Source organism: Numida meleagris, chromosome 1, assembly GCF_002078875.1.
Source record: "Numida meleagris isolate 19003 breed g44 Domestic line chromosome 1, NumMel1.0, whole genome shotgun sequence".
NCBI classification, from domain to species: Eukaryota; Metazoa; Chordata; class Aves; order Galliformes; family Numididae; genus Numida; species Numida meleagris.
The window spans coordinates 92473580-92495154 of NC_034409.1; the positions used below are offsets into that span (position 1 = coordinate 92473580).

General features: G+C 35.9%; 1 long non-coding RNA gene across 1 annotated transcript in view; it reads left to right on the forward strand.

Moving 5' to 3' along the window:
• Positions 1-1924, forward strand: part of LOC110401612 — a 47924-nt gene extending 46000 nt beyond the window's left edge. The window contains exon 3 of the long non-coding RNA XR_002440470.1: positions 1710-1924. This is a non-coding gene — a long non-coding RNA (uncharacterized LOC110401612). The remainder of the gene's footprint in view (positions 1-1709) is intronic.

Consider the following 21575-nt stretch of genomic DNA (forward strand, 5'->3'; position numbering starts at 1 on the left):
AGAGATGTACAGCTATTTCCTGGAAAAGGCATGTGTTGTCATAGTACTAATTTGCTGATACTGTAAAAGAAACAACTTTGATAAAATTACTGAGAAATCATTCATACACTGATCTGATATACATACACTACTGCTTTTTGAGAAGACTTAATGAGTTTAAAAGGAAAACACATGCATAATTTATGAGAATGTGAAGAATTTCATATCCTAAGCTGGAAGAAGAGAGGGAACTTGAGTTGTTTTTTTAAAACAATCTAAATCTGACTTGAGTGAAACTGCTAATGGAGAATTTCTAGGAGGTGAGGTATAGACATAACTGGTTTCATTGCCAAGGTTTTGGAACAGTTTTATTAATAACACTCTCTGCAGAACTGCTAAATTAGAAGGAGTCAACAAAGAGGGCTAAGCTTAAAAAGCAGACAGAAAATAAACAAGTGTTTCTGGGAGCAGTGTTCTCCATTAATTGCACTCATATTTTCCTTTTCTAAACTGGAGTTATGTGGTTGGCAACATAGTTTCATAGTGATGGCAGTCTGTGGTAGGATCACAAAAGGAATTTTTGGTCCCTCTTTCATAGCAAACATCTTTCTTTCAAGCTGAGTGGCGGAAGAGATGCTAGAGGAAGGGGGAGAAGAATAGAACTAGTAAGGGTATGAATCATCTTCAGTGTAATATTTCTAGAAATTGTCTGCTATTATACTTCAAAAAAATCTGATACAATTTACAGTTATTAGAGCTGGTGAAACTTTAATAATCAAAACAATCTACAAAAACTCATTGTGAACTGAGCAGTGCTTTGGCTAAATAAGTATAAATCTATTCCTAACCTTTTAGAAACCTCTTTTCTTTTTGTAGAATTTACCTGGTAAATACTGTTTCAACTACTTTTACAGTTCTGTGTTGGAAGATCTCTATCCTCTTTTCATTGGTCTTTAATCCATGATGACAGGCTAGAACATGGTATAGAAAAGACACAAATATGAGCAGTCTGAAACATACTTAAAATCCATAAGTAAGAATATTATCCCACTGGTGTGCTTAAATTAATTTAATCCCAGGTCAGCCTTGGAATCCACAGTGCTTTCATCAACTAACATCAAGCACTGAATTTAGCATAATGGTCGATGAAGTATGAAAAAGGGTTTATTTTGCTATGAAGAAAAGGCTAACTTCTCTCTTGAATTTCCTTTTAAATATGTTCTGAATGAGCATGCTTTCTGCTTGAAGGGAAATTAACAGTTCAAGACATGTTTGCTTAGATGAACTAGAATAAAAGATGCATCAAAACCATATTTTTAATGGAGCATGGAAATTACCTGAAATTACCTATCAAAGCTATACTAATCTGTTAAGACTTGGACATTGTAAATACCAATATTGAAATTGCTTGAGCAAGTATAACATATTCCATTGATGGCTATGTGTACAGAATAACAGAACCCATGAATTACAATATCACAGAATATTGTTCCTCTTTTTCTAACCCAGTGTAACTTTCTAAACAACCCTTAAAAATAAATATGTTTATAAAGTGTTTTGTTTTCTTAAAAAATCATATGATTTCAGGAGTGGATCTCTGAGCTTAGTTAGAATCATAGAGTAATCCAAGCTGGAACGGAGCCACAAGGATCATTGACTCCAATTCCTGGCTCCACCCAAAATTCCAAACCTTTGAGAGCATTGACCAAAAGTTTCTTGTACTTTGGCAGACGTGATGCTGTGACTACTGCCCTGGGGAGCCTGCTCCAGTGCCTGAGCACCTTCTGACCACCTACTTCTAATATCCAGTATCTCCTGAACCTCCTCTGATGCAGCTCCTTGACACTCCCTTCATTAGTAAGTTGCACAAAAAAAAAGTCCTCAAACTCTAAAGTACTTCGCATCTCCTGATGCCTTTTTACACTCTTGATCCTTTGATCCTTTCTCCTAGAAGACAGTATTTATTATTTTTGTATTGATGTTTGAATACATTTTCATTGTCGTGCTTGTGCACATTATTGTCTACAGCACCTTCAATCTGCCAGTGATTTTTTTAATTACTAAGTAATTATTTCTGATTTCAATGTTCTTAATAAAAGCTAGTGATGTTTATTTTTTTAAGCTGTGAATTTTATATTGGAATTATATTAAATATGAATTGTACATAGACATGGAATGTTTTGTATAATCAGTTAAGGCATGGTGAATATTAAGTATGTCATTTATAATTACATCTGAGGCAGAACTTATCTGTAAATAATGAATGTTATATGAACTCTGTCAATTTTGAGTTTTATTTCTGAATACTAGCACTCTGAAGATTAATTTTCAAGTATTTTCTACTCCTTTAAAGAAGATCAGATAATATCCTTTCAAAATAGGTTATTGAACATTAAAAAAGAAAACAACAAAAAAAACTTTGCATTGAAATCTTGAGAAATGTATAAATTGGTGCAGAATCCTTATCTGATAATCTACGAAGATTCACGGTACAAGTAGCTTTTGTAGTTCTAAATTTAACGCAATTTGAGACCCTTATTAAAAACAAAATATCTACTCTGTCATTCAGTCCATTAAATTGACACAACTGAGCATATTTTGTGTTAAAATTGAATCATTAAAATCAAGTCTTGAATAAGGTAGTATACCTGTTTTTTTTTCTAGTTTAGCTATTTGTATGGTCTGTGATCTATATGTAAAAAAATTAATCACATTGTGGTGCAAATATTCAGGCAGGCCCTGATTCTGAACAGACCAATGAATGTGCTTGATTTTAAAAATGTGAGAGTCCTGGTGGCCCTTTAGATGTCTAATGAAATGCTCAAAAGTAAGCAAGCATGCATAATAATCTTTGTTATAAACTGGGTGTTAGAAAGTCATAAAAATGGCAGTCATGTCCAAGAGAGTTAAGCATCTTTTCAAATTGCTATACCAGAAGGGGTAAATTTAGCAGAAAATAAATTACAATCATGATTAGAGAATGGCTGCAGACTTAATTAGCTTGTTTTTAATGTTGTATATATATCAAAAAACACTTTAAATGTCGTATTACAGAAGAAAGTATGAATATAGGAAGACATTAGCTTGTGAATTGGCTTTTTAAGAGTGTTTTTAGAGTTTTAAATCAAGGAGGGACCAATTTCTCATAAATTGTGTGCATTTTTGCATAGAACAGTGTTCACCACTTCTGTAAGAAAAAATATCATAATGTACATGGAAAACTTATACTGAATGCATGATGAATTCTATGGCAATTTGTAAGTAAATCTGTTAATTAGTTTGTGTAGAAATTAATTTAGAACTAGAATCTTTAAAGAAATCTAGCATGTGTGTCAGTTCCTCCTTTGTTTTGTATGATTTTCCAGAAGGATTAACAAACTCTTTGCACTTCCTATGCAGACGAAATTAAAATCTTTTGAGTAGACTAAAATGAAAGTCATTATTTGCTAATTAAGATACGTTACTTGCAATTGTACTTAGTTAAAGAAGATTTTTATAGGATACAGAAAGGGTCAAAACAACACCTTTGTTTTTATAGCTGAACCTTTGCAAGCTTAGGGATAACTGGAATGATCACTTTTATTCTGCCATGTCTATATTTATGCACACAATTTATACACACCAGTGAGTCTGTAGGCAGGCAGTATGTAATGGTGTGCTTGGGACTTGTAGAAGAAGATTGTGCAGCCTACTCTTTCCTGCAAACGTTCTTGGCATTAAGATTGGAAAAAGTATTTCTGTCATGGTCCTACTGGCTACTGGAACAAGTAGGCAGGAGTACAGCCATGTTACTGGATCTTCCAGTCTTGGGGATTTGAGTCTTCCTGAAGGCTTTTTTGTTGTTGTTGTTCAAATCGTTTTTTTATTCTCCCTCAAATAAAAGCAAAACAAACAAAAAAACCTCTCAACAGCAAAAATCCAAGCAAACAAAAACATCATCCAGTAAGCTTATTGCAAATTAAGGAGCCAGGATAGTACTTGTTCTGGCTTAACTTGCAAGCACCACTTGGCATATGAGATCTACTCTTGTTTAGTAGGATGAGGAGTTAGTCACTGGATCTACTGCACCACTGGTGGACTGCATGGAGAACCTCAAGAAGTGGTCACTTTGAATACGTGGCAGGATGGTGAAAACTCCTTCAGCTGAGGGGCTGGTGACCACACCATCAAGTTCTGCATTGCATATGTAAGCTATCCTGGTATGGTGCTGAGGTGTAGGTCTACCACTGGGCTCACCCTGCTGGAGGGCAGGTCTTCCCTGCCCCAGGGGACGGCAAGGGGAAGGAAGGGGTTCCTTGCCAAAAATGTGAGTGCTCCATGTGTGCACTCAGCATCATGCAAGGCTGCCAAAGGATGAGGTGTTCTCACTTCCAGTCTGGGAGGGTGGCATCTTGCCCTTGCTTGAGCATGATACCATCTGTTTGGAAATACCACCTTCTGGGAGAATTTTATTTCGTATTCATAGATGATTTCAGCTTTTAATCAGATAATTAAATGGCCAGACTGAAATTGGTTAAATTGGGTTATTTTTAGAATTTAAATACCAAGAATGTTACAGTTATGCCGCAGACAATAACTAAACTAAGATGAAAAGTTACTTTGAAAAAAATTCCAACATTTCCTGTACGTAGACAAATGAGGCAGTAGCAACATGGAAAATTAGGAGAAGGATTTTTAAATATAAGATAATCCATTGCAGGTTGTACATGTTCAAACAACTAGACCTTCTATAGCATTGTGCAGCTACCATAGAGAAAAAATAGGTCAGCTATTTTCACAGCCCGTGTGCCACCAATGTACCAGTCACATACCTCTGTAACTGACAGATAAACAGCTAATATTAAAAAAACCTCTGAGAAAATGGGTAGAGGCAATGTGCACATGAAATTCAAGGAATTATGCAAGATGTGACTGACCACAGCTGTTGCAAGGAAAGCTGACTTTTTCTTGACACAAAGGGGACCAACAGTGGCCTTCACTTTAAACATTATGTCAGTTGAGTGGATCAGCTGGGAGTATCCCAATTTTGTGGATCAAATGGTGGTGTAAAAAGATTCTCCCTGAGTAAGCTGGGCCAGCACATTGAGATTGTGCATGTGGTTCAGCCTAATGTTGAGTGTAAAAACTAAACAACTAACAAAATAATTTCAAAGAGAGCAGCAAGTTTGAGCTGTTTTCAACATACATATTCCTTCCTGATGACTGGGGACACCCAGTGTCATGGTAGTAAGAGTATTGTGGAGATCAATGACACTGGCATTGTGATTGAACTGTATATTGCTAAGTGTTACATTTGTATAGTAATTTCAGTATATTTTCTATCACTTTGCTCAATCTAAAGTTCCATGTAATAGCAAGTATCTTCAAATAAGTAAATTTGATATTAAACATTAGAACCTCAGCACATAGAATATATAAAAGAACCTGGTCAAACTGGTCACTGGACTCTGCAGCATTGCTTAATGTTTCAGTTCGTATAGCAATACAAGTAAGACATTTAATTTCTGCATGTATTTGACTGTTATAGTTTTCTTTGAGTTAGTTACTCTGTTCTTGTATTCTACTTATTTGTCTAATTATATATTCAGTGCAGATGCTCTGCAAGTCATGAACACACATACCATCTGCATAGACCTTCATTTCCAAGAGCAAACTGCTCCCAAGACTAGCTCTGATCAATTGATGGATTGATAATTGGTTTGCTGATCTGAGCCTCTAAAGCATATCTTGCCAGAATTCCTTTTTTCACTAGTTGTTTTCTGTAATAAAAAGAAAGTTTATAATGTAAACCATATACAAATATTACTCTATCTGCTTGTAACATATTCTTTAGCATTACAGCTGTTCACCTTCTTTCTTGAACTTTAGAACAGCCTCGTTACTGATAAATCAGCCTTCACCAGTTGGGAATGACATATTTAGGGAATGGAGTAAGAATGACTATTTAGGTGATAAAACATCAAGAGTAAGAGTAAGGACAAGACTTTGGAGGATGCATGTGATTTTGAGTATAGGATTTTACTTATTGTCTAGGTATCTGCATAACTTGTGGCTACAAAGTTCTGTTTAGCTCTATTGCCATCTCCTTCTATAATCATAGCAGTATCCTATTCTGGAGTATTTACTCACAGTAGTGATGCTAGTAATTAAATGTTCATAGAAGTGTTAACAGGATAACAGGACATCTCTAAACATAGCTGACAATAACAACACATACTGTAGAAGGAAAATGCTGTAAAAATAGTGAGAAATGTACCTCCTTCCAATTTTAGTATCTACAAAAAATATGTGAAAGGTGTAGGCTGTAATTTCTTAATTTTTTTCTTAATGTGGGGAGAAATACGTGTGCATACATCTGTGTATTGTTAGTGACATTAAGGAAAAACTTTCTGCCTTCACATGAATTCAACATATTTTATTCAGTTCCTCTCCAAACATATAAGAAAAAATTATCTAGAGTGGGGATTCTGCAAATTACTCTTCAAGCAGGCGTGTGGAATTTCTAAGATGTCCTCTGATTAATTCTTTTCCAATCTGTGGTTATGTTGGCTTTATGTCCTTGGCACTTCTTGTATTTTTTATCATTTTTTTCTGTATATTTTTCTTTTTTTTTTTCCTTTTGCCTTCAGCCTGTTGTGTGTTTGTATTGTGTTTGTAGTGACTTGTAACCAAAGCTAGAGTCTGAGCAGAAAGATAGCAGCTGTGGGTCTCCAGTGAATTCTACAAAGAATACACTGGTAAATTATTTTTCTTAACACAAACTTTTTTTGTTATCATCACTGAAATTTTTATGAAGTGTATGTGTATGCTTAGGTGCAATATTTGTATCTTGCGTAATCATCACAGACTTTCTTTTATTTATCAATCAGCAGACGTTTTAAATTTCTGTATAGCCTGCTAACTGCTTGGGCTGATGAGCGTGAAATTTGGCTTGCATTGATTAGCCAGATGAAAAAGGAACATAAAATAAGCTTTATTTCTTATATTACAGTTATATTCCTTTTCTGTTGTAGAAGTTCATATGCTTTTTAACTTGAGAAGATCAATAATTCATCAGAATAGGAGTTTAACAGAGGACAATTCTGTTTAATGACAATCTTGTTTTGAGATAATGTTTTTGTTTTCCATAAAGATCAAGAAGAAAATGTAAACATGGAGTTGATATATGATGCTTTGGATCAAAACACAGGTTTCTTTGTGTTCACAGGTAATTGAGACACTGTCCTGGGATATAAAGATGTATGTCCTGCTTCACTAAGCCTAAATAGCTGGCTTGATATAGATTCCTCTGACTTATGCGTAGAGACTGGATCTTCAGTCTCTCTGAGGCCAGACCAGTCCCTTAACCTGCAGTCTAGGCAGGCTTTTCTTTTCTTCGTATTCTTAGACCTTGTAATAAGACACTTTGGTCTCAGTAAATGATAAAATTTGAAATGCTTTTTACTTGATTGAATGGCTATTTTCATATTAGTGAACATAGGTGTTTGCATAGACTTCACAGTGTCTATTTGACATGTATGAAGACATCTCCTGAGTGCAGAGCAGCCATCTAAGTCAGTTAGAACCTTCTGAGGGAAATACATAGCTTTACTAGAATTGGCTGTTGTTTAAGATTTACCTAAAATCTCTGTCACAAAGAGGAGGCATATGGTTTAACCCTATGGTTTTCCTTACTAAACGCATGAATTAAAAAGGAAGATTTGTCAGATGTTAGATTCCATGGTGTAGGTTTTATTATTAGATTGTACAGTCTCTCTTGTTCTTACAAAGTTATCTATTGGACAATGTATAAATGGAACATTTGTAATGGACTGGGCTGGAAACCGTGTGGTGTATGCTACCTGAAAAAATTACAGCCCATCAGAAACACAACCCCTACTTTAGGTGCCCAGTCAAGTCTCTGTTGATAAGTACGATGGCTTCAATTTTGAGGGCTCAGCTTAGGAGTTCATTAATTGGCAAGATGAGAGCTGGTCACTAAAAATAAATTTCCTGTTGTAGAAAATTAACGAAAGAGAAATTATATTGTCCTGTCTTTTAATGAGATAAATGACCTTAGAGAAATACCTCTGTTCTAATTCTATTGATAACAGGACAGTCAGAATTGTGTTTGTTTTAACAAAAGACCACCTGTAATCTTAGTGATTATTATTTATGCATGCATGCATGTATCATTCATAGCAAGAAGCCGTGCAATTCAGCAACATCCATTTAATTAGTGATTAAAGCCCTTGCTAGAAGTGCTCTAAATAATTTTGGTTTTGATGTTGCTACAGTATGGACTATGTAGCTAGCAGTGCTGCTGATCTGAATTCAGCTCCTATTATTTAAGTGCTTTCGTTCATAAAAGACTGACGTAAAGAGACAAAACCTCAGAGACAAAGATCACGGAGATGTTCAGAAAGAGCCAGTTTCTGGTGGTTATCAAATGGGTACCAGGGAGAAGAGAGTGCATTCTCTGTCGTATTGGGAGCAATCAAACTCAGTACTTGCTCTGCACCCAGGTGCTGGCAGGTCCCAAAGCAGTGTGGTAGCTAGCATAATTAACCTGTGGATAATAAGGTGTGGAGCAGGGAGAACACTGAATAACTATTAATTCTGCAGCAGTTGGCATGGATTCTATCATATGCTTAATTTCTTCCTTAAGGAAAGGAGAGAAATTCACCTTCAATTTTAAAGATTTGTCATGCGCCAATTTTAAAGGAAAAATTTGTATTTACTGCTGTGAACAGTAATAACCGAAGTAACTACAGGGGAAAGCAAAATAAGAAAACAAGAAAAAAAATAGCTATAACAGAGAACTAAATCTCTCCAAACATGAAGAAAACAGTCTTTCCTGTGAATTTGTGTGAATACTTTCCAGTTTGAGAATTACTCAGTGAAGAAACTCCCAAGTGATTTTGAATGTTGAAGACAGCATAATTTCATGATCCTTTCACTGCTGAAAATCTTGAGCTTATCCCTCCCTTTCCTCCTCAGTTTCAGGGGTTCTAGATTAAATAATTATACAAAAAATACACATTCAGTACTCAATTTCAGATTATTCACTCGGCTATAATAAAAGCCAACCTTCTCCTGTCAGCCTCTGCTTATGGACAAATAGATCACTCTGTGAATCAGCAGTGAATGACTATGAACCTAATGGCCGGTGAATCCAAGTACTTGGAAGATAACCCTTCTGTAATGATTCAGCATACACTGAAAAACAAATTGATTTATGAACAGGAAGAACTTGTGGGTATGACATGAAGAATAAACTGCCATTGTTTTTTTCCCTTATTCTTTTGAAATTACTTATGCAAGTAAATTTCATGCACCTCCTCTGCCAGAAAATATTACATAAGTAATAATAATTTTTAAAAAATCGTAGTCTGGCAAATGAGCTGAAAGTTCTTTCCTCATTATGCTCTCAGCATTATTTGGATCACAATACATGTTTGCCACTTAAATGCAGTATTCAATTTCATGTGCCTGCTGATTAACGCTATCTTTTATATGTTAGATACTTACAAAAACACAACACTGACTCATTCACATCCTGTCATTTATTTAAAATGTTTTAATTCTGGAAAGACCTTATTGTATGAAAACTATGAAACATTGTCAACTGAACAGAAATATCCAATTATTTTCCTCTTAGATGAGAGTCTACGTTACACAATTTCTCCATTTCAAAAATGAAAAAACAATTTGGCATAATTTTCCCTGCAGAAATGTCTAAGGTATTGAGCTTCAAATAGCAGGAACAGTTGGCTAATAAAGCAAGCTGAAGTTCAAGTACCATTGTGTCCTACCCCAATGTTTTAATTGTACCTTGGCTAAACCAACTGATCATATTTTCAGAGAACATTACCCATGTGACTTTAATAAGGCAGAATACGCTATCTGAGCTAAAACTTGCCAACGCCCATGTAAATGTTGATTTAATAATCCTTAAAGGGAAGGAATTCATGGTGTGTGTGTGTGTGTGTGTGTGTGTATATATACGTATACTTACATAGTATTTCAAATGAGAACTATTTACTGGCTTCCAAAATCAAAGTTTTATTTTCAGAACTTCAGTCATTTATGCTTTATGTAACTAAAGGAAAGGAGGAGTGGTATTTCTGAACTCTTACTAGTTTATAATATTATAGTTTTGGTTGTTTAATTTTCTGCCTGACGGAAAAGAGACCTGCCTGGCGGAAAGGGACCTTGGTGTGCTGATGGACAGTCAGCTGAATATGAGCCAGCAGTGTGCCCAGGTGGCCAAGAAGGCCAATGGCATCCTGGCTTGTATGAGGAATGGTGTGGTGAGCAGGACTAGGGAAGTAATCCTGCCCCTGTACTTGGCATTGGTGAGGCCTCACCTTATGTACTGTGTTCAGTTTTGGGTGCCCCAGTACAGAAAGGACATGGAGGTGCTGGAGCAGGTCCAAAGAAAGGCAACAAGGCTGGTGAAGGGCTTGGAGAATATGCCCTATGAGGAGCGACTAAAGGAACTGGGGCTGTTTAGTCTGGGGAAGAGGAGGCTGAGGGGAGACCTCATTGCTCTCTTCAAATACCTGAAAGGTGATTGCAGTGAGAGCAGGGCTGGTCTCTTCTCAGTGGTGACAGGTGACAGGACAAGGGGAAATGGCCTCAAGTTGGGCCAGGGGAGGTTTAGGTTGGATATCAGGAAAAACTTCTTTCCAGAAAGGCTTGTTAAGCTAAGGGTTGGAACAGGCTCCCCAGGGAGGTGGTTGAGTCACCACCCATGAATGTGTTTAAAAGCCATTTGGATGTGGTGCTCAGGGACATGATTTAACAGCAGGTTGTTAGAGCAGTATGGTTAGGTTGTGGTTGGAGTTGATGATCTTGATGGTCCTTTCCAACCTGAGCAATTCTATGATTCTGTGATTTTTTTTTCCTGTTACTTGAGTTAAACATAGTGATCTATACACTTTTAACGTCTTTATTACTACTGTCCGTCCCTCTTGACTGGGAGATAATTTCTCCTCTGGTTTGTAAACACACATCTCCGAACTTTACATCAGGGAGATAAAAACTACTGAGACTTCTCTCTTTCACCTGAAAATGAGTCATAATTCCCTCTGCCTTCCTAGGATTTGGGAGTGGGGCATCATTTCCAACTTCTGCTGGAAGTTTGTTCTCTCTATAATTAAAGTGGATCTGATAGGATACACAATTTTTTTCTCAACTGAATACTGAAGTTATATGCTCATATTTTTCATCAAATAGCAATTCATACTCAATCATAACCTCCATTGTGGGGTACTTTACAGTTCACACTGTGTGAAACACCTTGAAGTTGCAATTGTCATGATCTTCTTTAAAACTTGTGCTCATATATGCACTCTTCCTTTTAGTACAGTCACAGGTTATCAAACCAGAATGCCAGTCATTTACTTCCTTTCTTACTTCTGTTCATATTTCAGCTGTTTACCTGTGTGTGGGTTACTTTTACATGCCTTTACTTATTGGAAAAGAAAAAAGAAAAAAAGCAAGCAGAATAGCTTTTTGCAGCAGATGTGCAATTATGGGTAATTATGAGGGGGAAAAGTGGTTGTTTAATCTCTGTAAGTTGAACAAGGGGAGTAATTCCAGAGCAGTGATAGCTTTCCTATTCATTTAGGCACTGGGGTAGCATTTCCTGTATTTTGTTACATTGGAAATGTTAATGTACAAGATAGCTCTGGTCATCCGTCATCCAGAAAAATGAATTTGACAAATTTAAACAGTTTTAGAAAACATTCACTGTCAAAATGTTCAGGGTCTGGATAACCTCTTTAAGGCTGTTACAAGCTTGTTCTAATGAAGTGAAAGGAAGATAGCCTGCAGCTGTGTACAATGTGCAAGTAGAGGCAGGAGGCAGATTCCTGAGGTAAAGAGTCATGTGTGCACTGAATAGGAAATTAGATTAGGAATTAGATTTCAAACAATCAAAAGAACAACAATATAATAGAGCCTTTTTAATAGAAAATATATCAGCAACAAATTTGAATGGGTTTTGTTATTTTATGAGTATAATAGGTATATGAATGTGCTATGTGATGTATTCATGCAGTGACAAAATTGATAACTGAGGATGTTCCTTCTAGTCTCACGTTGATTCTCTTATGTTCCGTTTCCAGGAACTGATTTTTCAGAAATTTATTTTTCTTTTTTTGAGCCTTACTTCTACAAATACAAAGCCTTTGTGATTCTGTTCCTTACATATGTTTTTCTTAGGAAAAGAATGAAGCATCTTTCTTGAAATCTCTATATATCTCATAGGGAAATATCAAAGAAATACAAATGACTTCTTGATGTATTTTATTTCTTCTGGGTAACATCTTATGGATGTGTTACCCTCTTAAACAGTACTGTTTGTGAAAGACTGTTATTAGAATGTATTTGTTTTTGTTTGGGTTTGGTTTGTTCTGTTTTTCTTTATATTATGCATTCACTAATCTATTTTGTTGTAATAGATGTAAAAAGAGATTATTTATAATCTCCACCTAATGAGACTTACCTAATTGCTTATTGAAAGTAATTTTCTACATTTTCTCTTTTAAAACAGGTGGGAATGAAAAATAAATGAGCACCTCTTTTGTGAAGTTCTTTTCATTTGTTATCAGACTTTTCATTGATGTCAAATCCTACAATTGAAATTCCAGTTAAGAGCAATATATAGCACACTCCTAGATGCAGTTCTGTGCATGCCATAATAATGAGAAAGATAGTTAAAATTAATATTTCATATAAAGAGATTACAATTATCTCTTATCTAGCATTCTTGCTACAGAAACACTGTTTTGGGAGGTGGAGGAGAGAGCCGGAGACTGCTGCAATCATATCCATATTGGAAATTCTGAGAGATTTTTTTGTATTTCTTTCCAAATATTTATGCATAAATTAAACAGGAGAAGACTCCCTAAAGGATCTGGAGATCAAAATAATCTTCACTATCATCTGAAGAAGCCAATAGTAGGTTTTATTATACTTCAGCAAAAAGATCTGTTTCAAGTAGCTCCTTTCATATTGCACGTTTCTAAGAGAGCATATGGATACCGCAATGAAACTTGAGGAAAAGCATTTCATTAAGAAATTTATTCTAGAAACTAAATATGAATTATCTTACTGATTTGGGTAGCATGCCTGTTTGGTGAATTACTTTCAGACTCCGACACTGTTTTACATTAAGTATTTGCTATGGTTAACAGAAGCCAACAGCAGAATCCTACTAACGTTTAGAAGAATTAAAGTTAATCTAAGATCTCTTTAGAGAAGGTTTCAAATTCATCTACATCTGCACCTGGTATAAAAGATTTGTAGGAAGAACTAAGAACACAATTCTGCATCCTCTTTCTATTTCCAATCATGTTAGTTGTTGTTAGTGATCATCTCAAACAGCAACGGTAATTTTTAATCATGAGTGTATTTTTCTGCCTGTGGCTTTTTCTCTTGTTTTAGAGCTCTGTAACTGCCTCCAAGACCTGACTTTTTCTAACATAAGCTTTGCATACACATAATATATTCAAAAAATGCTGTCTTAATTAATTCTAATGCACAGCTCTAAATTTTGCATAATTCCAATTCACTGTTATAAAATTTATGAACTGTCACATAAATATATTGGAGGACTCTTAATGAAAAAAAGTTCTAAATTACCTATTATTTACAATTAAGTTGGCTTAGAAAATCCCAATAACAGGTCCGAATTTCTTATCAAGGCAGGGTTGTACTAAGATTTATGTTAACTCACTCTTTCAACAAAATGTGTTAGAGCTATCCTTCTGTTTAATGCAGCCTGAGGATTACAAAATCCCCAGATGTCAACTCCTTGATTACAAGGAAGCAATTAGTAATAGAATCTAAATTTATATTCCTCAAGATGAAGGAATAAAACTCCTATGAGAGTAATTTCTGTGGGCTGTGTTTCAGAAGAAAGTACACTTTGAACAACAAAAACCTCTACTGTGAAAAAGTGCTATACTATTACATTCATAACAGATAGGGCTGCTATATTCTATAAATAAATGAATTTATAAAGTTGTTTTTCTATTGTTAAAAGAATTCCTCAATAAGAATGCAGTTTGACCATTAAAATTCATGAAATTTGAAGTAAAAATATTTTAAACTTTTAAGAGTTTGAAAAGGCAAAATGAGACATTTAACATAACCTGGTCAACGTGTCTTGAGAGATTCTTTCAACTCAATCAGCAGTTTCCAAATATACAAAGGTTAAACTTTGAAGACCAGAGGTCTCCTATGAAAAATCTGGTTTGCTGGTCTTTTTTTCAGTTTCTCATTTCACAAAATGTCCTTAAAGCTTTGAGTTTGCAATTAAATATGCTAGCACTATCGGGGAAAAATATACAAAACTGATACGTATCACAGTACTGGTAATAATAATCTTTTGACTTAGAATGCATGCAAAGTATTTATGAATTAATAAAGGTTATAAGTGCGCTTTGGAAACAAAATAGTTTCTGGGGAGCTTTATGGTTTTTTTTTGTTAGTTTTGACTTTAAATTTTTTTGGTGGTAGTGTTTTTGTGTTTTTTGGTTTTTTTGTAAGACCGTGTGAGCTGTTTAACAATAAATAAGATTTAAACTTAAGTCCTTCCTGTTTTATTAAAACCTTACAAACTTCAAATTAATTCCTTTGAAGTCTTATCCGTTCTGTACTATTCTCTCGTAAGTGCAAAGCACTATAATTTTGTTTTAGCAAATGTATGCTTCCCTAAGCTTTGTTTCAGGTTCTAAGCACAATATCTTCAACTTATTTTAAACGTTTTTGGATTAGACATAATGCCTTCAGGGCTGCAGTTGCTGTAGGAAAGCAAGTCACAGAAGAACCATATAGAAGAAATAAAATTCATAAATGCATTTATGAAACCAAAGAATAAAAGTAAATAATGATGATTGTAGAGTTACTAAAGAGAGGGAGAGAAATTAAAACTCAGACAAAAGGCAGGAAGAAGTATCTTGAGCATGATCCAAGATGAAAAGAGACTAGTATAAACAGACCTTTGCAGTCCTCAGCATCTACCTTACTATCACTCTTTTCTGATTTTTATGGTTTGTTTAGGCAGCAGTTTATTAGCTCAGCTGCCCATACTCCATCTTTCGTCAAAGGAGTTGTATCAAGAAGCAACACTGGACTATATATTCAGGAATGTATAGATCATTCAATAATTCCAACGACCCCACTCATCCTTTAAGTTATATTTAAAAAATAGGCAATATATTGTTGAGTTAAATGTCTTTATAAGAAGGAAAATAGAAAGGAAAATGGCCGCTTTTGTAAGTCAGATAAATGGCATCTTGGTTTTCAGTGGCTGTGTTGGTGATACGACCATTTTAATTCAGATTGCAGAAGTACTCTGAAGATGTATTTTACACTTTTTTTCTTCTTACTGTGCTTTGGTCTGCATCATGAAGGAACCTCGCAGGGCAAAGCTAAATTGAAGCACCCCATCCCAAAGTTTGCTTCATGGTCCCCAGCTGCTACATCCAGAGAATCAGAGAAGACCTACTCTATAGAAAATGTTCACCAGCACGTAAGGTTTGGATATCAAATTGTCCACAACAAATTTTTGAACATAAAGACAGAAGGAAATCTGTTTGATTAGACATCAGTTTGATATTTAGAAGAATCAAAACACACTCCCTTAAGCCTTCTAGCCATAAAGTCCCTTAAGACATCTTACGTAAAATCAGTAGTTACACTTTGGAAAAAAAAAAAATGAAGTTTTTGCCCACTCTTTGCTAAAATTTCTACAAAAAATTAGAAAAGATTTTTTTTGCTTAATATCCATACGCATGAATAAATAGAAAAAACAAACCCCTGAAAACATGGTGTTTGAGTTTAATTACAAAAAAATATTTTTTTCTTTATTAGCACTGTTACTAAAGTGGAACGATGTGACAACTTTGGTAAGAGAAAAATCTACTTAAAAAGGACATTGTTCAGCTCATTTTATTGCTGCAAAAACTCCAGCTTGTGGAGAAGTGATTGTGCCTGACAGCATGTCTGTTGCATACCATCACCATACAGACATTGCATACTGGATAGACTTTAAAAAAAAAAAAAAAAAGGAAAAAGAAAAAGGAAAAAGAAAAGAGAAAGGGAAATGGGAAGGGAACATAAAGAAAGGATAGATGAAAGAAAAAGAAGAAAAAATCTTTCACATTTAAACATCCTGTTTCATTTAAATTCGTATAGTATCACAACCTCAAGAATACTGCAGTTGACAATAAATGAATGTAGCTTGAGATTACTGTGTGTTTGTGTGATCTTTGAAATTCATAAGAGAAATTGCGAATTCATTTAATGTGCAGTAGTTATCTGTTGTGTAAATGATATACTCTTTCATCTTGAGGATCCATCAAAATATCATCTCATTTGCAGTTTTCTGTTAGCAATCATCTTGATCTGTGTTGTTTGCTGAAGTCCTCTTTCCAGAAATTTAAGGTCAATAACTCAAGGTTTGCACTGTTTACTTGTCCACACAGATCTTTAGTTAGATTATGCATCTTGAAGCTGTGGCATTTCAGTCATGTAGCCTTTTATTTTTGTGTGTGTGCATGGCAGTGGTGATGATAAGTACTTTGTGAGTGACTTGCTGGCTTTTTGATTTTCTACAACTTTTTATCTACTCTCTGGCATTTTACTAGCTCTTCTTTGTAGATGATTACTCCATCTTAGGGTCATATCCCTTGAACTGAATTAAAATCAGTTAATGGAATATGTCTGGATTGTAGTCAGAGTTGAGATTGCAGCAAGACTAGACAAACATGGTTTATTGTTTGTTGGTTGGTTGGTTGGTTTTGCTATTGAATACTGAAAGCATGTGTCACTGCAGTTGCATGATTTTGCCTCTTCAGTTCTCTTTTTGATATTCAATGTTAGAGATGGTACAAGATGTATGCCTAAGGAAAGGCTGAAGAGGCACTGTCTCACTCCAATTTACAGGAGGGAGAAGGGGTTCTTTTAATATATGTATACCCGACAGCGAGATTAAGACACAACGGGTCAAATGTTAGCCTGACCAGTTTATTACAAATCCTAGTAGTTTAGGGAGATGGGGAAGGGAAGGTGGGCGATAGAAAAGAGGTAAAAAAGCAAGGAGTCTTTGTGGAAAGCAAGAGAGAGAGTCATCACCAGGGGTCCAGCATTGTTTGTAGTGCAGACATTGATCTTCTTGGGTGATGGGTCATCAGGGCTTGTTGTTCAGTTGCCAGCGCTTTGGTTGATGACCGCTTTGGTTGATGACGGCTTCCAAAAGCAGTACGAACTTATAAATAAGTCCAAAGTGGTCGAGTCAGCTCTCTTTGGAGTGGCAGCTTCTGGCTTTGGGATCTCAGCAGAAACTCCTTTGTTCCCATCTTCCAGGCCTTGCCAGCAGATAAGAGGGAGCAGGGAGGTGCCCGCCTGCATCCTGTTTTTCACAGGATACGATGGTATCATTCCCCAGTCTCCCATACCAAGCTGGCACTTGGTCACAGGCCAGATCTTCCGCAAGTAAACACTCCTGAGCACTCTCTTCCTGGGGCAAACAGCTCTGAAGGAAATGCTTTCGAATGTTCACATGGTGATGTTGATTGCCACATGGCGATACCCGCCATTTGCCTCCTTGGTAAGTCAGTTAGAGTCTTATCACAAAAGATACCTCAGAAAGCAAGCTTTGAGCCACAAAAAAGGGTTCAGACAGGCACCATCCCAGTGAAGCTTACCAGTTATTCACCCCAAGCTGAGTGGTGCTCGTGGCTCAGGGGTGCAGAGCTGAGGGATCTTGCACCATCTTCTCTTCTATGAGGAGCTCAGACTGATTTCTGGAAAGACAGTGTCATTTTATCACAATCGCAAAACAAAAAGGCATGCTTAGGGTCATTCCAGTATTGGGGAAGAGAATTAAAACATAGTTCTCAAAGCGAGGGGATCTAAAGAGAGTTCTGGAGAGCGTATGGTACCACAGAATCTTATAAACTCCTTTAAAGCTTAATCTATGCCTGTGTCTGTGAAGGTCAAACTTCCAGCTATGTTGTATTCCATACAGATAAATTTTATTTTTTAAAGATTGCAGGATTGCTTGATAGTGGTAGATCACTATACCTTGCTCCTTCAACATGTCTTGGGCAGACCATTCAGTTCTTATTTTATTAGCTTCTATTTTTGTGTGAGGTGGCTTAAGTTTGACCCATGATCAAAACATTGCACAGCTATACTGTAACCTGAAAATGTAGATTAAACATTGTTTTAGCGTAGAATTCAGCCTGAAGAAACTTGTTCCTAATGAAAGTGACTGCACAGGTAGAGTGCAGATGCAAGCAAGGAGAGGTCCTTTTGGTAGTATCTAGAATTTCCCTGACAAAGGTCTTTGTCTTTCAGTAGTTTTCTGGATATCGATAGAAGCGTGCATGGTAGAAGTAGCAGAAGTCATCTGTCCCTTTCAGCTCAGCTTAGGATTGAGGTCTTACTACATTACACTTGATCTTTGAGACCTCATTGCTCTCTTCAAATACCTGAAAGGTGATTGCAGTAAGAGCAGGGCTGGTCTCTTCTCACTGGTGACAGGACAAGGGAAAATGGCCTCAAGTTGCGCCAGGGGAGGTTTAGGTTGGATATCAGGAAAAACTTCTTTCCAGAAAGGCTTGTTAAGCTCTGGAACAGGCTCCCCAGGGAGGTGGTTGAGTCACCACCCATGAATGTGTTTAAAAGCCATTTGGATGTGGTGCTCAGGGACGTGATTTAGCGGCGGGTTGTTAGAGCAGTATGGATAGGTTGTGGTTGGAGTTGATGATCTTGATGGTCCTTTCCAACCTGAGCAATTCTATGATTCTTGAGGGAAATTTAAATGAAAATGTTTAAGATGCGTAGGTTCTAAGACTGAAAAACATGGCTAAACTGAGACAGATGGGTAACTGAGACAGAAGGGGTAACTGCGAGAAACGTTGTCATTACTGATTCCCATAAATAAGAATGAATCTGAGTTACTTTAATTGAAGCATGTCTTGTATCACCAATATTTGACTTTTCTCAGATCAAATAAAGTTAATGATAATGAAAGAATTCAGAAAATTAGGATTTTGGAGAGTGGGGGAAAGGGTTTAGACATTTGAAATTTGTTGATGTGTTGTCATGTAGAACAGAAAATGCTGACATTTATGTCAGGTATCATATTTGTCCACAAAGAAATGTCAAGTGAAAATGAATATTTCTTTGCTGCTGCCTATCCAGCTCGTATATCATAAAATTGAATAAACTGGATAGGTAATGTGATGTAGAAAACTTTGTAATAACAGCTTTTTGTTCCTCCTACAGCTTTACCAGAAGAGAAAGAGTTACAGAGGATATTTTGTATAATAATTTTGTATACCTGGAAATACGGAAGCATATTTCTCTAGGATATTTCACTGCAAGCTGTGAAAAGATACTTTATGAGTAAGGTAAAATTGCACTTTTTCTGAATACTGGAGATGAAATTTTAAAGACATGGAACAACTGAATATTCTTTCATGTTACTTTCTTTTATACTTGTTGGAAATTAAAATTAGAAGACTAATTCTGCATGCACTCAAAATTATGGTAGTATTCACTGAAAGCTAGGCAACATTAAAGAGTGGATGTCATTCATGTAACTAAAAATGTTCCTAAAAATTTCTTCTTAAAACATCTTATTTATAATGTGATTATCTCTCAATTTAATGCATACACAAGCTGCCATCATGAAGTGTTTTCTTTAGGTTTACCCTGAATTGCATGAATGTCAAGTGTACAACTGTTGCATAATGCTTTTAATACAGAAAATGGAAAAAAAGGAAAAGCAAAAAAGAAACATGCAATCTGAACCCACCAAAAATGGAAATTCATAGATTGTTCTGTCCTCTTGGAAAACAGCAGAAGAGGTTTGCCACATGTCAGTTACAGTTATCGTACATTTTCTCCTACTGTTTTCACACTGAATGTAGGCAAATCTCTTTCTATTTATCTGTATTCAAATATCAGACAAAGCTGCTGAAGCTGCTGTCATGTTGAATTTTGACAAACTGAAATAGTGCAATGATTGAAAAGATAACTTCTAAAGGAGACATCTTCCTAAAAACTATAGGTGATTCACTTCTACTTATACTCCATGGCTTACCCAGCCTATTTCTAACTGGAGTTATTTCTCTGATTTTGTGAGACATTTTCCCTAGCAAAGGTAGCTTTAAAAATATTTAAGAATTCTATATTCTCACCATCAGATCAGACTTCTGAACCAAGATAATTAGAAGTGAAACTGATGTATTAATATCACTTAGGACTTTGTTTTTAAAATATGATCTTTACCAACTCTCAACCTTCTTGGGCTAATATATTTCATATTTCTACTCCACCCCAGATTTTATGCAAATAATTGAGAGCTCTTAGCTATATTTTATAACAAAAGAAACTCAACACACTATTTTTGGAATAAAGTTTATTTAAGGTTATTGAAATACTTCATATAAACTTAATCTATTTCTTAAAAATTCAGAAAAGCTGGCATTAAACTTCCCACCCAGCTTTAGTTTAGTATTCCTGAGCAAACTACTCGAGGAGTAATATTCAATGACACCAGTGCAGGCAACTGAACTTTTCCAGGAAACTCATTTTGTACCTCATGTCCTGTAGATTAATATAGTTATTGTGGCTGTGTTCTGTGTGGTTAATGGCTTATTTGATGAATCTGAAGGATAGTACTGAATGAAAGAATGTTTGCAAGAAGGGAATGGAAAGTTGGGATTGTAGCAATAGAAGGTCCATGAAGGCATTGCATAGTTTGTTGGTATTCATACAGTAGCCACTCTTGGTGTATGGTCATTGCTCCTGGAGTGTTCACAGGACTACCCAGAAAAAAAAAGATCTTATTTCTTTTTTCAGTTATAATTCAACGTGATTGTAGATTATTTGGATTTCTTGTGTTGTAGCTAAAAAATAGTAGTAGAATAGCTGTAGATAAAAAAGAAAAATACATGGAATAGAATAGGAAAAAGAACAGCAAAGTTTGCATAACAGGAGACAGTGGGGTTATTTGTGTAATGTCTGTTGAAATGTTGCCTTTCTAAAAATCAAAGCAACATGGTGGCAGGGTTAGAAGAAGGAAACAGGAAAATAATTTCAAAACATATACTGTTCTCTTGGCATGTGAAATTCTGGTTGTTTTAGGCAAGTTAGACAGCAAAGAGACTGCAAAGAAGTGTGCATGGGGCAACAAGTACTGGAAGTGGAGCTGGCAGAGCATACGCCATATGCCAGCATTTGTTCCTTTTAGAAAGTAATAACATGACACTTTCCCACAAACTGTGAGTATTGGACTCTTGTTCTTTGCGTGTCACAGGACAGCAGTGGAACTCAACAATACACAAACACATCCTCAAGCCTTCATTAAAATTTCATTTGGACAGCAGGGCCCCCTATGTCAAAAATGAGGTGGCAGAAAATGGCTAAATAATTGCAGTGGGGGGAAGAAATGCAGTACAGATTCATCTTTAATTAAGAGAACAGAGTGCAGTCATGCTCAAAAGGCATTTCCAAATACACAAAAAGCTAACAAGAAAAGTGGCAGCCACAATATGCTTCAGAACGCAAGATGTCAGGTATGTGTA